Here is an 18,703-nt window from a genome sequence, read left to right as displayed (position 1 = left end):
AGATCTAAAGGCAGCCTTTGACAGCGTTCCTAGAAATATTCTTTGGGAGAAACTTGCGAAACAGGGTATTGATAGAAGACTCTTATGGCTCATAAGTCAGCTCCACGAAGGTACCCTTGCCAGAGTGAGACTTACTCCTGCGGGCGACCTCACAAATTCTATACCAATAAACAAGGGAGTGCGCCAAGGATGTATATTGGCTCCCTGCCTATTCAACCTTTTCATCAGCGACATGCGAGCATCCCTAGTTAACTCATCTCCAAGTACACACGCGCCTAGACTAGCGGATTACCGCTGCCCACTCCTTTTATATGCGGACGACGCGGTAATTCTATCTTATACACGTGTTGGACTAACCAGAGCTCTGAAGATCTTTGCCACGTATTGCCAACTCAACCAATTAACCATCAACCATGCTAAGTCCAAGATTCTGATTTTCTCCAGAAGCCGGAGATTATACAAATGGAAGCTTGGTGGAGCAAAAATAGAGCAAGTCCTAAAATTTCAATATCTAGGAGTTATTTTTCAATACAACTTGGGATGGAAAGCTCAAATTCAACACCTACTTAACAAGGCCAAAACCCTGTTATATGCGCTCCTCCGATTTTTCTTTTCGGACGGAGCTCGGCATGTCCCTTCGGCCCTAAAGGTGTTCAAGGCAAAAGTGGTTGCAGTGCTTGCTTATGCTGCCCCGCTCTGGGCCGTGATGACAGATCTTGCTCCCCTTGAGACTCTGCAAAGCCAATTCCTACGTCGGCTCCTAATGCTCCCCCTATGCGTAAGCAACGCAGCCATGCGACTAGAATTGAAGATCGCATCCTTAGAAACTTGCCTGTGGAAGCAAGTCTTCAATTACTGGTTATCATTGTGGCATAGATTACCAAACCATTACCTTGCCCAATGCTTATGGCGAGATGAATTCTCCAGCCTTTGGACTAGTAAAATTCATGCCAAACTCCTGAGCTATGGAATCTCTCCCTCAGATTCCCTAAAACTAGACCAAATCACTGCTCAAAGACTGATCCGTCAAAGACTGGAGGACATCGACTTGCAGCAAAATTACACGCTGGGGGGAGGTGTTTGTTCGCCCCAGAACATTGGTATCACTTTAACTTATTGCGTTCCATCATACCTCTCCTCCCTTTCGACTGTTGCCCATAGACTGGCCTTCACCAAAGCGAGGTTCAACGTTTTCCCCTCCAATGTCCTGAGACATAGATTCTCAAAGGGCCAAGTCCCCGCCACGTGCGAATGTGATGAGGTGACGCCGGAGTCGCTCCAGCACATTATGTTCACTTGCCCCCTGTTCAATGTGCCACGGGCAAATTTGTTGGGATCAATCATACAGAAACTAGAGGGTACCCCACCAAAATTCCACCTTGCCCAAATCTTGCAGGATAAGGATTCCCACACGACCCTGAAAGTGGCTAGGTTCCTGGTCGCTGTCCTCTCCCAAAAGCGACGCCAAGGAGCGCTACAAGCTAATTAAGGCGTAGCATGCCTCTCCATCTTATAGTATTTATTGTTATAGTGGTGTTTTAGCGACTGTTTTTTCTTTTCCCCACGGCATAAGCTGTCACTTATGTGTTGTTTTTACCTGTATGGGCCTATGGCCGTAATAAATATTATCTTATCTTATCTATCAGTCAGTATTTCCAAGAAACTGACAGCCAGCTCTGTTGAAGCCACAGAACACAATGGCAGCTGTGAGTACATTTGGGGCTCAACTTTTCCGTTACTTGTTCTTTGCAAAGCTATTTGTCTGAAAGTTAGCAAGGGTTTATATTCAAGCTGCCAACTGAAATTAAAATACCACACGATTTCACCTGCAGTAAAATTTGGACCATATTTGGAGGCTCATGAGAAGTATCTGCAGGAATTGCAAGGTTGTTAATTTTTCTCTTTACTGGCTTGCTTCTGTTTAGTTCTGTGCTCTATCTTTCTTTTAAGACTTCTTATTAAGATTTTCCCATAATACAATAAAATTACTACTACAGAAGATACAAATCAAATAAATAGAATACGAAGTCCTCTCTTAAAAGTAATTCCTAGCCCTTCCCACCCACAAAGGGCAGAAGTGCTCACCTGGGACCTTTCCATTCTCTCCCTGACTCTCATCCCAGGTCCTCCACCAACCTTCTCCTACCCCTATGAGTGGACAATCTCTGGACCCTAATAAAGGTCCCAGAGGCAGGACTCCAAAGAAAGAAAAACAAAGGAGAGAAACAGAAAAGGAAAGAAATAGAAAGAAAGGAAAAAGAGAGAGAAGAAAATGGGGGGGGGGGACATTAGAAAAACCCCCACAAAAGAACAACTTGCAATTTTCCATCTGCTGGTTACATAAAAAAAAAAAAACATATTTTGCAGTTTGGAGACCATGTACTGTAGTTGCCTAAGCTGTACTTTGAGTTTTAAACTGCTTAATCTGTTGTGACATGACAGTAGCCCTTCAAATAATATAAGCAGGTCCTTGCATTCTAAACATCCTGAAGAGATGGTTTTGTTTCCAGGTTTTTCTCTCCATTTGTCCCCATAAAATGCAAGGACCATAATTAAAGCTGCCGCAACCTAGAGACCCCAAACTGATTTAGTACCTCTTGTTAAGTGCAGCTTTGCAAAGGGAAAAGATACTTGTAAGGCGACAAGAATGTATTCTGTGATTATGTGCTCTGGGGGTGATGTTACAACTGTAGTTCACACAGAACACATGAGGTAGATTACTAATTTGTTTGCTTTGGCAGGGAGTGTATATCTATTAACTGCATCCAGCTGTTTGGGGATAAAGGTAATGCCAGAACAGACAAAAGATGTCTTGATTGAGATTTGGGTCATGATTTTTCTCTGCTTCTGGAGGTGAAGCCGCAGCACCAGTCACAAAATACTGGCTATCCTTTGTTCCCCAAGGCCCTTCAAGAGCAAAGAATGACACGCGGAGACCTGGACTGGCCACAGCTTTTATTGATTACAGGAATAAGAAGTGTAGAATAGATCCTCAGGGTCCCTTCCAACCCTGCAGTTCTCTGGTTCTAAGGCAAGGATCCTGCTGTAGGGCAGCCTGCTTGCTGGCCAATGTCTCACTGCCTCCCCCACCCCAACAGGGAGTTTCTGGCCCCTGGGTGTGGGGTGGTCAGCCTCAGCTCCCCTTGGACAGTCCAAGCCAGGACCTCTTATTGTGGTCTCTCTATGTGATGGTGGATCCTGACCACCACCACCAAGTAAAGTTCTGACAGAACCAAACTCCAAAAGAAAACCCTCCATTTTGCTGTGGGGAAAGGGAAATCTCACTGCCTCTTGCCCATGAGTAAAGTTTGTTTCCAGCGCTATCAAGCAGCAACAGGCCATTGTCTGCAGCAGGAATGCTTGAAATGGGGGGGGGGGGTGAATTCGCCGAAGGCACTACAGTGCCACAGGGATATACAAAATGCAGTTGTGCGAGTTTACCTGGTTTGCACTGAAATGCGTGAATTTTGTGGTAATGATGATGAACCTGTTGATGTGATTGGCTGAACCTTGTAATATCAGATGAGGCAGAATAACATCTTCTGTCACTGGTTGAGATGCTCCTGCTGTAGAGTGATGGGTACATTGGCTAGGCAGAAGAACCCAGGGAAGGAGAAGGAGAGCAAGCCTTGACCTAGGAATGCGGCAGGCCAGGGGAAGGTGCATAGGAAGTGGGAGAGGGAGACAGCCAAAGGGCTGAGTGGAAGAGGAGAAAGGCCGTGGTAGGAAGAGCTGGAGAAGAAAACAAAGGAGCCGAGAGAAGAGATGCACAAGGCCATGAGCTGCCTGTGAGGACACATGTGTTGCTTTAAGATAAGCCAAGAGCCACCATCTCCCTACTACGTGCAACAGTGTTCCCTGCCCCTTCTATTGCCCCTAGTATGAAAATGCATTCTGCATTGGCATAGGGACCAACTCTAAGGAGCCCAGGTCCCTTCAGCCCCCACCACTAAAATATTTATTGCTACCCCATGTTGAAAACAATCAGTTGCAGAGGAGGCCTATCGTGGAGCATGCATGCCCCACAACAGGGATTACTGCAAAGTTGTTTGTGTGGGGCGAGGTGGGGAGAGCCCATTGCAGAGGCATTGTTGAGGTGATGGTGATAATAGTCATCACCTTTTTCCCAGGTTGTTACCAAGTTGGGGGGGGGGGGGAGTCAACCCCGCCCTTCAAATTAGTCAAGAGATAGTTGAGTGCAATCAGATGTCTAGACCTCAGCTACCGCAAAGGATCGCTGCCCCTTTGACATCTCCATTCAGACAGCAGCACATGCCGTAATGTTACAGTCCCACTCCTGCAGCAGTTTCATGCTTGCAAAGGTGGAGGCTGCCATATCTGGAGATGCAGGTGTCCTGGTGACTGGTGCCCCACCTCATGCCCCACAGCTGTAAACACATCTATACATGGTTGCTGTCTACATGTCTTTGGCACAGGAGCTCAACCCTCCTGGGTTTGGACCTCTTTGAATGGCTGTCATGCCCCCTGGACTTTCAGCTCAGCTGAGTTCTGACCCTCCCACTCTGTATCAGGACAATTGCTATGGGGTGATTTATCCATAACTGGCTGCTCAGCAAAACTGGCTCTTGGCTTTCCCCTTGGTGGTCATTTTAAAAGCTTCTCTGCCACCCTTTTTATTTTAAAAACAAAAACTTGGCACAACCAAACATATTTCCTATTTAAAGTTTCTACACTGCAAGTCTTTTTATGTACTGAAAACAGGACGGTATATTCTGATCACAGTATAACAGCAAAACAGCTACACTTCTCAGTAAAGTAGACCAAAACCTGTTCTACTGGCAATGCACCGGTGGGGTAATTGGACTGGTAGCCCTCTGTGATAGCTATGGTATGCTTCTGAAAGGCCAATCCCAAAGGATTTAGACCTTCTTCCCTTTTTTTAGAAGAAATAAAGAGGCGTCTAAGAAACCTTTGCATCATGTGAACTTTCATACACCATCTCATCTTTCCTTCAAACTCAAGTGGGAAAGATCAAAAACATCTCACCTGCTGTTCAAGGCTTCCTCTGTTACCCTATTGTACCAAGTGAAAAGACAGGCAGGAGACGGAGAAAAATACCCTATTCATAATGAGCTTGTATTTCAGTGTGGCAGAGGCTATACACTCATCAACTCTCATTCCTATTTAAAAAGTCTTTCTTTTTCCTGGGCTCTGTCATTTTCTGAAAGCTTTTTATAGCCCTAGCTATTATATCACTGTACATTCGCTTCACTCCAGCTGGGGACAAAGAGGGCACTTTTATTAGCAATAATGAGCACAGGATTGAAAGACGCAACTAACTTCTCCCTAGCCTGCTCATTCCCTTCACCTGATTCCTGATAGTTTTGGCCTGCCAAGTCAACCACATTATCCCCTTTCTTGCATGCTCTTCCAGAATTAGCACTGCCTTTCATCACCAAACTTGGTATTTAAACAATGAAAAAGCCAGTTCCGAGGCCAGGGGCAAAGAAACTGAGTGAAGGGGTTTCATACAGTCTGGAGAATTATTCTGCCTTGCACAAAGTGGCCAAGAATACCTGCAAAGTGGCTCAGTGCTGTACTCACAAGAAACCAAGGAGCAGATCTCGTGATAAACTCAGGAAGGAAAAGAAAGAGTTGAGGACCGAGCAGCCAAAGGAATGGATGGAATCAGAGTTGCCCCACTTGACTATCTCTGTCAGGAACAAGGAAGCAAAAGTGTGTCCCTGCTGGTTCTGTTGAACCTCTCAGCAGCTTGAATACAGTGGACCAAAATCTCCCAGACTGTCTTGCTGGGCTAAGGATTGGAGTGGTTGTTCTGCCAACTCTGGCCCCTTCTGGTGGTCAGGTTGAGGAGGTGGTGGGTGGCTTGTGCTTGATCCCTTGGCCTCCCACAGGGCTTTCAAACCTCTACGTGCAACTTCAGGGAAAGGTACGGGAATCTGAAGTTATTGAGTGGATTGTCACTGGTATGTAGGTGACATCCATGCCTATCTTGCTTTGCCTGTTCACTCTGGGGAAGTGGTTTGGAGTTTGTGATGGTCTAGATAAGAGTAAACAAGCTGGAATTAAATCTGGACCAGGCAGAGATGCTACGAGTCAGGATACCTACCAGACCAGAGATAGGATATCAGCCTGTTCTGAACAGGGTTGCGCTCCGTCTAAAAAATCACATTCGTACTCCTGGGCTTGGCCTTCCTACTGGATGGCCAGCTGATGGCTCTGAACAAGAGCGCTTTCACTTAACGTCTGCTAGTGTATCTATTCCTGACCCACTGAGACCTCACGACACGCACAAAGGCTGCATCTTGACCAAACCTCAGAAGGTGGCGGCCTTTCCTTTCTTGGAGGTCTTTAAGCAGCATCTGTCATGGATGCATTGCAGGGGGTTGGACTAGATGACTCTTGGGGTCCCTTCCAACGCTACAATTTTGTGATTCTATGAAGGCTTTTCCCAGTGGCCGTGCCATGTATGAGATGAGTCCCAGAGGGCTTCCCAAACCACTCACCAAAATTCTCCTCTGTAGATGTCAAAAAGGGATATTTACCAAATATCCCCAAATGTGAGAATGTTTGGGAAATATTTTATATTCATTGGATATTTGATATCCAATGTCAATCTAATAGTGTCAGCATTTCAGCTGACCCAACAACTAATATGCAGCAACAGTGACTGTCTATGGCCGTCATTCAGTGAACCAATCAAGAAATTCCCTGAATAGGGGAAGAAAACTAAACACCCTAAAAGCACAAAATATTAGTGGGCAGGAATGATCTTTTTATAATTGACAATATTTCCTCCTATTTTTTATTATCATGTTCCATCTGCTGTGTGGGTCTGTGTGTAGAAAGATATATATAGCTATATTGTGACCCCCAATAATACAAACCTAAGAGACTAGCTCCCTTGTTTAAATGGAGAAGGCTATCAAAAAGGGCACAGATTTGCCCTGCTCAGTGTGTGTTCTACACAAGAAAAGCAGCAAGTGCTCTGGCCTCTTCAAGGAAACCCAGGACTGCTGGTGAATCCTAACAAGCACATCTGCTTCATAAGAGTTGGCGTTCTCTAGGCCATGGGCTTGGCATCCTCCTCCCCGGAAGGTGCCAACCCCTGAGAGGAGAATAGGGTGCCCTGGCAGCAGGCTTCCCTTGCCTTTTCTGAAGCCACACAAAAGGAAGCCCTTCGGGGTTTTCCAAATCGCTGCACATATTGCAAAGGTTTGGCCTCTGTCATGCAACTTACCTCATTTGGATGCCTGGTTCATTGTGCATTAGGAGCTAAATTGTAAAAAAAAAAAAAAAAAGGCAATACAGAAAATGGATTTTTGTCTTGTTTCCTGCCTGCTGTTAATGGGTTTTATTATGATTTATTTCCATGTAAACAGTATTGTACAACTGCTGTCACTACCAAAACGTGGCTCCTTTGCAAAAGCGCTTGTGCAAGGGGTAATCACAGCATACAAATTTCTGAGATATTTGCAAATTGCTGTGTTATGGGAAATCTGGCCTGTAGCTATTGCTGCAATACTTCCTACCATGAGTGAAACCTATGGAGCCTTTTAACACCCTTATGGCAAGCAGCTTATAATGGCAGGTTTAAAAAGCACAATAACGGGCTCACCTAAATGCAAGGTGTGGATGGCTGGCATACCTAATTCAACTGCACTTTACATCATTATTTGTGGGGAAGTGGGGGCAGAGGGACTTTTATTTCAGGTGAAGAACAGCCTCCTTCAAATAAATGCAAGCCGATTGGTAAGTGGAACCCAGTACCACACCCACCGGAAGCAGAAGCAGATGGGAATCAGGAAGGCTCTCTATACAGGAGGATTTACCAACTGCTTGGTTCTGAAGGTCCAAAGAGCCTGGGAGGGTCCAACAGGCATTCACTTATCCCTCTCCTCTATCACTGGATGCAGGACCAGTCTCACAATTAAGCCAGCTGAGGGGTCCCAACTCAGGCAGCAGATTTTAAAGGACGCCATTGGAGAGCAATTGATTGTCAGTTAGTTAATTATTTTATTTTTTACAATAATGGATGGTGGGAGGAATTTATTTATTATTATTTTGCTCATGCACCAAACTGGCTTTGGCTATTTCTGATTGGTGCATCTTTGCAAGTCACTATCATTCACCAAGATTCCTTGAACTACTCCATTAAAATAACAGTGACCCGGCTCATGAGGAGACTTGCTGTTTTGCTTCTGGCCCACTTAGTATGCCTTACAGCAGCCTGTGGCAAAGAAATCAAGGTGGCAAAACCTTTCTTGTCATTTGAGTGTTTTAAAGATCCCGGGCTTAGGCTCCTAGTCACAAATGAGCATTAAATGTGCATATGTTAATTTACTTGTATAGCTACATATTTAGAAATACTTACTATTATTTACAATTTACAGAGGACAAACCAATTAATTTCCCATCCAAATCACCCCAAATAATTTTTCAATTAATTTTACCCTTCCCTGTATTACCCAAACCAGTTCAATTAATTTACCCATTAACCCCAATTACAGTAATATCCTACCCTGGTGATCCAGATCCTGCTCTAAAATCAATTTCTCTTCATTTATCCTCATTCAATCATCATTGCATCATTACCTCCTTAAATGAAAATATTTTTAAATTCAAAGTAAGTAGGAAGTGAAGGGGCTTCTACTTGGAAACAAAATTGCTGCTTCTCCTTTTTCTTCTGAAAGAAAATGCATTCTATCTCTGGCTCCAGGGGAATCTGTGGTGTTCTGGCAGACAGAATAGAATGCAAAAAAGATGGTGCAGTGTGAGAAAAGCAAGTAAGTCTGCTTATTTTATAGAATGCCCTTATTCACCACCTATGTTCTTATCTGCAGCTGTTCTTAGGCAGAAGCCACTGGCCAGTAACAATAAGTTTAAGAACTGCAGCTGACATGAAGGGGAGCCATTCAGCCTTGTGGGAGGTCAGACGTTGAGTGGCTACTCAAATCTCCATAGTCTTAAACTGATTAATATAACTGTCTGTTGTCAGGATCCAGAGAACCATGACATTTTAGTGAGCAAAGGGGCTTTTGCACTGCAGTCCCTACGTGTGTCTGCTTGGGAGAAAGTCCTGCTGAGCTCAGCGGAACTTTCCAGGAAGGTTTGTATAAGACTGCAGCCTTACTAGAGATGAGGAAGAAATTCAATTCCATTTATAGCTGAGGCTACCTAATTTTCACTTTCACAAATGACATGCAAACCCAAACACAGCCAACTATTGAAATTTGAAATGCAGCTCTCCAGCCAAGGATTATGTACAAAAATGCATATACTGAGACAAAGTATCCCCAGGAATGTGTATGTTAGTGAAAAGAGTGTGTAAAATGCACTATTTAAGGGGAAATAACTTTGCAAAAATGTCTATACTTTTGGCAAAATTGCATATGAAGATCTATATGTGTGCATGTATATACCATTTATATGCCAAAATACAATCAATGCATAATTCAAACACACAATTACATTGTCTCATTAAAACATATTTATTTATTTATTTTTTAAAAAACAACTCTAAACAGTTAAAAACAGTTAAAACAATAAAATCAGAAATATAGTTCAATGGAATGCTTGCCAACACTGATGAGCATATGATGTGCATATGCAGAGAAATTCACGCTAAAATGCTGCTGGATTTTCAAGATGATTTGTTGTTTTTAACAACTGCAAAGACATGCAATATGGAGTGGGAAAATGAGAAATTGAGAGAAAACAAAATTGACAGAGATTCACCCATCTCAAGTTGCTTTGGGTAACAAGAGAAAAAGGGTGGAATGCTCATTTTGATGTGAATGGATCCAAAACAGGCTTTATTGTAAAGGTTTGCAAGAAGGTAAACATGCAGATTTCACGCAACCAAAATATACTAGACAAAACTTGAAATCCTGCTGCTGGCCCAGTCCAGACAAGGAGTGCAGGAGCTGGCAGAACACCTGCTTTGCAGGTTCCACCCCTGGCATCTCCAGAAAGGGCTTGGGGGGGGGGAGTCCTGCCTGAAACCCTGGAGTGCTGCCACCAGTCAGCAGAGACAATACTGTTCCTAAATGGGTGATTCAGCAGAGATTTCTGTATTGCAGGGGGTTGGACTGGATGACCCGCGGGGTCCCTTCCAAATCTACAATTCTGTGAGTCTGAGCTGGCTCCGGAACCACTGACAAAAGTTGGATATACAGGCACACCTCATTTTATTGCGCTTCGCTTTCTTGCGCTTTGCAGGTGATGCTCCTTACAAGGACTCAGGTGCAGCTGCCTGGCCACTTCCAGGGGAAGGAAGCCCCCCCCCCCCCCCCGCCCCCCTTCTGGCCAAGAGAGTGGAGCTGGCTGGAGCCAGGCCTCCCCCCCCCCCCCCACCTCTGCAGCCAAGCAGGCCTGGCTTAATAAACTACAGTATACTATAAACATAACTTTTATATGCACTGGGAAACCACAAAAATTCTGTGACTCACATTATTACAATATTCGCTTTATTGCGGTGGTCTGGAATGGAACCCGCGATATCTCTGAGATATGCCTGTACATCTAAACAAGGGTGTCTAATTGCATAGCATTGCTTTTGATAGGATGTATGGATGTGCAGTCAAACTTCATAATCTATCTACTTCCTGGTACAACTAGTTAAATACACACACACAGTTTTTTACATGCAGCTAAATCTGGATAGGGGTACTTGTGAGTTTGTCTGAAAGTTTCCATCAGATTCACTCAGATTTAGGGCACACTTGTTTATTTTTTAGGCTATTTTTGTTCTGATGGGGAATGCTCCACTTTTTGTTTTTGGCAATATGCAAATTAATTTAAATTTAATTATTTAACCGGTGATTATCAACTAAAAATATTCAGTTCCTTTTCAAGATATCTGCTTTTTCACAGAGTTCCTGGGATACCCCCTGCCTCCCCTCATATGAGACTAGAAATGAAATATTAAGACTGGGAGTGAAATACCATCAGCATCACTTTTTCTTTCATGGGGTCTTGAGTGAGCAGTTGGCATAATATATCCATAAACAATGTTTACTTTCGATGCAATTCCAGGCAGATGAGTAATTTCTGAAAAGCAACTGTTGGAGATGCACTTTTGCCTCTTCATCAAGAATGTACACAAAACTAGTGTATTGCAATATTTATTGCAATGTATTGCAAACCTCAGCCATGATGCAATCAAAGTTCCTCTTCAAAGATTCCATGCACCTTCAAAGATGATGATGTGAAAAAGCCCTAGATTTTATGGCAGCTTAACTCTGAATATGTTACAGCCTCCCTATTAATATGTATTTCAAGCCCTGCTATAAACTTTGAATATGAAGAAAAAGATGTTTATATGGGTAAAAGCAGGTTTTGACAATATTTATGGTAAATCGTGTGCCTTCTCTGTCGTCATCCACTGAAGGCATAACTTATTTTGTATGTTCCATAAATTTGACATTTGCTAGATTTGTAAATCGAATCATTCACAATATAAGGGCCACACCAGGAAAATGATATATTAGGGAACATGGTCATAAAATTACTAGCTTCTCATAGTTCCATAGCCAATTGGTATTCATAGTTTAATTTGGAGAAATTTTTCTGACATCAGTCTTTGTGACTGCTGCTCCTTCTCAATACTCTGCTGTCTCTGTTTAAGTGGATCTAAATGCTCTTTTCACATTTATAGGAAAGGCTTCTAGGTCAGGCAGATGGCTGCCAGTAGATCAAACTTATACTGTCCAGGTTAGAATATAATCTTCTTGCCCTGTTGCCAGGATAGAAAACCAGGATGTAAAAGGAGAAAACCGTGTTTTCATTATGTTAGCATACATAGTGTTTGTATAGAAATGGTCTATCCAGCAGTGAGCACTAAACCTTTATTCATGGATACGGTTTGGGTGGGCACTTTGCACATGCTCACAGGAACTCTCCATATGTCAATTTTTTAAAAAAGAAAGAAATTGGCTCCCTTCACAAATGAAAGGTACCTTGGACATCATGGGAGGTCATGGCTTTGAGTCCTTAAAAATAGAATAAAAAGGATTCCACTTGGAAGAAGGCACTTTACAAATGCCAGACATATGCCATCTTTTGGACCTAACACTAGTCAGGAAATAGGGGAAAGATGTCCTTCTCTGTCCACAACACTCTTCCCCCACCCCACCTTCACTTTTTCCATTCTTTCCCTACATGGAATCCTCTCACTACATCCAAAATTTGTGAGATCTGGGACAAAGAGAGGAAGGAAGAGATCTGCAACTGAGTATCATGGGGAGCCAGTTCAGCCCCGCGGTTCCATCGGCCAAAGCATTAGTTAGATCTCCTAATCTCCTCCAGTGGTTTGACACCAGCGGGCGCTGCCTGGCTTTAAAAAAAAAAACAAAAAACCTGAGCATCGTGGAGTAGTCCTAATTTTGTGGCAAAGCATCTGACACCCATAAAGAGAAAGAAAAGATGGAGTATCAAAAAGTCTGAGCATTCGTCATCAGTTGAGTTGAAGCTATTAGGCAAGGCAATTGGTGGCTCTTGCAAGGACCCGACAGCCACCAGCTATATGGCAAATGGCCAGCAAAACTATGAAACATGCAGATTGGACAACATATCTATTTACTTTATTTAAATGTTTGTTTCACATCTTTTAATCTGAAGATCTGCAAGGCAACTAACAAAATTCATAAACCATGACACAATTCACACATGCAAAATTACATCACAATGCATACTAACTGAACCAACAGAATGATTTGCACCAAAAGAATCATCAGTAATAGTCAACTGACAAATGAATAGAGGTAGTACAGTCAAAGGAAGTGGGAAGCAGCAACTGATTTAAGGGAGTGCCCACACTGCGCCCCAAGCCAAGGGGGCGCCACAGGAGGCACCGCAACAATGATGAACAATGGAAAGTGAGAGGTGAGGGGTGCAGGATTTGGGTGTTGCACAGGGCACCGCTGGAATTTTAAAGCCCAAAGTCCGCCACTGTTCAAAGCACACACAAAAGTAGACTCTTCTAAACAGCTTCAGATAGAAAGATGGGAGAAATACAAAGAAGTGAGCTATGGAGACAGAGCCCTGTAGAAGTGACTTGTTTCATTGTCCCAGAAGGCTGTTTTATCTTATATTTGCATGCTCCTTCAAAAACACTGTGGGAAAGTAGGAATACCAGAGTACAGCCCTGCTCTCATGTGAAGAATAGAACACTCCCTATGAAAGCAAGCTTTTGCCCAGTCGCAGCCAATTTCAATGGGCTTCAGCACCTCTAGCTTTAAACTAGACTGTGGTTCAATCTAGATTTGCAATATAAGGTTACTTATATGTTGACTTAGAAATAAGCCCCATTGAGTTCAGGAGGGCTTTCTCTTGAGTAAGTGGATGTAGAATTGCAGCCAAAATTAGCTGCACTTCAGTCTCATTTATTTGGGAGGCTATGTTTCTCCATTGATTTGCGTGGGACCTGAATGCAACTAAATTAGCTTCAAACTTTATTCCTCCCAATTGCATATTCTTTTGTTGTTTTTAGATTTCATTTAGTTTACAGTATATTTCTAAGCATCAAACATATTGCATTTTGCTTCATACATCTTTAATGGTTTCTTCCGTTAAATGAATTAATTTGGTTTAATGACTTCATTGTGTCTCCTTTTTGCCACCAAGCCATAGATATGAATCTAAAAGATAGCAAAAATCACAGTGTGAAGTGAACCAGCAAAGAAGTGTTTATCATTAAAATGACCTGGCTAAAGTCAGAAAACTCTCTGTGGTTTGTTGGAATGAGATATTTAACTAACAGAGGTCTCATTTAAAATACATGGTGTTAATGAAATAATTTCAATCTCACCACCAGACAATCAACAAAAACAGCAGGGAAAGAATGGGAGAGGAAGCTACAGGAATCCTAAAGGCCTTTCATTCAAATTAAACTCAACAACTTTTAATTTTCTTTGCAAAACTATATTGGTGTCAGAAATCTACTCAGCCCCGTCCTGCAGGCTTCCAGTTAAGCTCAGCTGGGACATTTGATTTTACCAATTTTGGGCCCCAGCAACCCTTGCCAAAGGAAGCTGGAAAAGATTTCTGGGGGGCAGGTTTGGTCTATAGAAATGGAAAGCGTTAACCAGCATAAATATTGATGGTCTTTCCATTTGACTTGCAATTTCATTCTACCCTTTGTGTAGGATAAAGACACAGCATTTCTACTGGAACTATAGCTGCATTTGCATGTAAGGGAGTACTGGCTGTGGAATGGGATGAGTTTCAAGGAAGGAATTTAAGTTGAACTTTGCTGTCAGTGGCGAATCTTCATGCTCCGGCATGGGGGGGTGGAGAGCAGGCGGGGGGAGGGGCTGGCGCGCATCCTGGGGGCGGGGCGCGCCACACGCAGGGGCATGGTGTGCGTCCTGGGGGTGGGGCACGCTGCCTGCAGGAGCGGGGCTCCCAGCGTGGGGGGGCAGCATCGATGGCGGTGTGCTCCCCCCTCACTCCTCTTCCTCCACCAGTGTTTGCTGTAACCTGAAGTGTGTTCTGTTTGGGGATTTTAATTTTTTGCACAAAATCCAATGGCCACCAATAGAAAAGAGGCTGTGGTTAATAGTATTGAGGGCTGAACTTTGCAGGACACCAAGAGAACCATGACTCAGTGGTGATTTTTTGTGTGGAGGAGGGAGGGAGACAGAAAGGTGAGCTTTCCTTTGTCAAAACCTCCTTCTCCATTTAAACCTGCCAGTAGGAAGTGTTCTAGTTTAGTCTTTTCCCTGGTGTTTCTTTATTTTTACATGGAGACCAGTCATAATTTATATCATGCATGAAGGAATGAAGGAAACAGTAGTAAAATTGTGACAAAAGTTTGACTGGGTGCTAGTTAAGATCAAGCAAAAGATGGGAATACGGATAATCCTAGTTTTCTAATGAATATGAATATGAGCACATTTTCTTTCTGTTCTACTCATGATAAACATTTCCTAGATGAACTATTCAACAGATACTTTCCTGAAGAATGTATGTACTGAAGAAAAACCAAACCAGTTATAATATTTGGGTTATGCATAATTAATTCTATTTGCAATGCTCAACATATATCTCAGAACATTAAGTTGCTTCTCTTTTCAGTCCTGCTGTGGGGATTCTTAAAAGTCCCTGTGGAAGCAGCCATGAAAAGCCCTAAGGGTTGCTTCTCAAGCTCCCTGACAACGCACAGAACAGACAGTGCAGAGAAACCATGCTCTAAACCCAGCTACACTCAAATATACACCATAAACAAAGGGTCATTTATGTGCTTACACCAGCTGCAAAAGGTGGTGCTGTAATAGCAGAAATGGCTGCTGCTTCCTTGGGTGGCCTTGCATGGCTCCTGTGGGGGTTTCTTCACACACTCTCAGACATTGAAGAAATCTTGCTTGCAGATATGAACTGCTCCCAAAAGGTCAGGAAAAGTACAGCCTCTCCCATTAGCCTCATTTAGCAGCATTTTCGTGCATGGGTACTAGGCCCATAACCAGAGCTCGCCCACTCAAGAATGGCTTGGGCAAACCCTCCAAGGGTCCTGTGGTAAGCAGGGCATCCTGGATTGACAGAAGCCCCTTGCTTCTGATCCCAATTTGGCTCCCAGCAAGACCCAAAATGGGCATGGGTCAGTTGGCTCACACCAGAGCATGCAACCAAAAAACGGGGGGGGGGAGCACTGACCTTGTCCTCATGCATCCCCACTCCTCATCCTCCTTCTGCCATTGCACTTCCAGAAGCATGTCTGCAGCGCCAGAGGCGGAGGAGGCCTGGCTGGTCCACACAGCATCTACTGGTGCTGCACAGGCCAGGACAACCTACAGCCAGGCCACACCAAGCCGTGTGGTATCTCCTGAGACTGCAGAAGAGGACAGTGGGGGGAGGGAGGTGAGTGATCAGGTTGCAGCAGCAAGCAGGTGGGTGAGTGGTCAACAACAGGGATGGTGTGAGTGATGTGGTCAGTGGGGTTGTGGTGGGTGCCCCAAATTGCCCCCCAAAAATGTTTTGGGATATGCTTATTTCCTTTGGCTTCCAAAGTCAGCACTAAGACATGGCTGTACCTATAGTTTGTGGCATGAAAGACATGTGCAGTGCCACAAATATCTGAAAGGATATTTTACATATCCTTTCTGTCCCATGGGTAATGCTCAGCTGTAAGTGGATCGTTGATTCCCTGGACGCAATGGAAAGCTCAGGCCTCTCCCACCAATTGCCAAGCAACCCCCTCAAGCAGCCTCCTTCACAATCTGAGCATTGTGATGAACGAGCATGAATTCCCCTCGAGAACTAATTTAAGCAAGACTTTAAAATCCTTACTGGTTCTTTATTATTAAACTAATGAGTTTTGAAGTTTCTCACTGTAGGTCCTTCAGAATATTTCCCCCATGACAATGTCTTTTGTGGTGCTCACCCCTCCTCTTGAACAAGGGCATGAAGCCCTTGACCTTTCCCACCCCTCTGGCGGGTGCCCCATCATCAGATGACAGCTTTCCATATACTTTGCGCTCTGAAAAGGTTACAGCAAAATAACTGTTTAACATATCTCCTGTGCCTCTCATGGCCTCTACTTCTTTGCTATCATTTTTGGTGAACCAATTTTCTCCTTTATGTCAGCAGGAGCTTTTATATATCTATTATATCTATATCTATATCTATATCTATATCTATATCTATATCTATATCTATATCTATATCTATATCTATATCTCTATATCTCTATATCTATATCATCTATATCTATATCTATGAAATAGCATTGTTAGCTGAACATCCGCTTGGGAAATCTGAACTTTTCCTTGTTATCCTACTAATTTTGAAAAATAAGTGAGGGAACAGCTGGCTGGGCCAGGGAGGTGATCAATGCCTCTTTACAAGAGAGGGTGGTCCCTGCCTGTTTGAAGGAGGCGGTGGTAAAACCACTCCTTAAGAAACCTTCCCTGGGTTCAAAAAACCTAACTAACTACTAGCCAATTGCTAATCTCCCTTTCCTGAGTAAGGTTCTGGAGTGAGTGGTCGTGGACCAGATCCAGGCGCTTTTGGAAAAAAACTGATTTTCTGAATCCATTTCAGTTAGAGTTTAGGCCCAGTTTTGGCACAGAAACTGCTTTGGTCACCCTGTATGATGACCTCTGTCGAGAGAGAGACAAGGGAAACACGTCCCTGTGAATTCTTCTCAACATCTCAGCAGCTTTTGTTACCATCGACCATGGTATCCACACCCACCTGCCTGAAACTTGACTTCAAATATGTTTGTACTTTTTGTTATCTGCTGTTGAACAGCAGCAGATAAAAATTCTAAATAAATAATATGTGAGAGACATGGCTTCTGATGTACAATCAGGAGCCTTAAAGTGGCACCCCAACCGTGCATCGGAAAGGGAGGATGGCTGTCTCTACCAAACAGCCAATAGGCTCTGGAGGCAAGCTCTGCTTTTTTCTGTGATCCAGCCGACCTGGCCCCCATTATTGAAGGGGTTTGCAAAGAGCTGAGCCTGGCTTGCCAAGGGCTCTCCTCAGTACATTGACACACGGATGATCAGCTGATTGGCGATGCCTTTGAAGTCCCAACAATTGTCTGGACTTGAAAGCGCCCCGTCACCTGATGTCCTTGTGACGTCAGGTTGTGCCAATTCCTACCAGTGGAAAAAAACAACCAGTTTAAAAGGGCTTTCTAGCTGCATTTTTCGCGTTATCTGTAGCAGCATGTGAGGCTTCAGTTTTTGTTTGCTTTTTAAAATCAATAGTAAGCACTGGAGGATCCAGTCTGTTTTGATTCAGGACTGCAGCACATGAGGAAAGGAGGCTCAACCCACAATCCTGGCGAGAATCACCTCCCTGCCCTATGCTGCAATTAGCAGAGAGAAAGACTCCCAGTGGTGACCAAAGGGGGGAAACCTTGATGGGTGGTGTAATCAGCAACAGACTGTTTTACACCTACAAGTTGGAGGTGGACCATGAGCCCAGAACCTCAGTTTATGGTCTGCAACATTGTCCAGAAGTGTGGAAAGCATGCATGTTCCGTGGCTGCAATTCTGGCCAAAGTCTGTTTAGAGAACTGTTTCTCTCTCCTTTCTACAAAGTTACAATGGAAAATCAGTCTCATTTCAGTAGGCAGGCTCTCACAAATAACTTTAAAAAAAAAAAAAAACCACAATCTCAGTATTGTTTCATCCTTTCAAAGTTCAGGCTCTTTATCAACAAGGGCATATCAACCTTTTAAATAAAACAATAGAAGTCGCTTCTTCCAAAACTATCATTATAGTCTTGAGTTCTTGACAAACTTGATTGCAGCTGTAAGGACAGCTCATTAATTTAATTAGCAGCATAGGGAGTTCACTTTTAAATATTTCTTTAAATTTAAGTAGGGCTAGATTTTATAAATAAATGATAATAGTTTTTTTATAATATCGGGAGCTCCTTTGTGATTCAATTTATTCAGATTAATTTATCCTTAAAACTTCAACATGAGTGTCATTCTGATGCCTTTTATTACCATCTCTGTTCCTCTAACAATTGCCTTTAACAGCAGCATTAATAGCACAATCCAATCTGGGTCTGAGGCGCTGCAGAGTGTTGGATGCTTCACTGCAACTTTATCCCCACAGGCCAAGGCAGAAAGATGAGGTGGAGTTAATTCACCACTTTTTCACTGTGCCAGATCTATGTTGGCACATCAGAGATGTCAAAATCAGGCTCCTTTAGGACCAGAGGCCACTCCCAGTCACCAGTCTAGCTGCCATATTCTGGATCA

Source organism: Podarcis muralis, chromosome 12 (genome assembly GCF_964188315.1).
Source record: "Podarcis muralis chromosome 12, rPodMur119.hap1.1, whole genome shotgun sequence".
NCBI classification, from domain to species: domain Eukaryota; kingdom Metazoa; phylum Chordata; class Lepidosauria; order Squamata; family Lacertidae; genus Podarcis; species Podarcis muralis.
Note: the sequence above shows the minus strand (reverse complement) of the source record.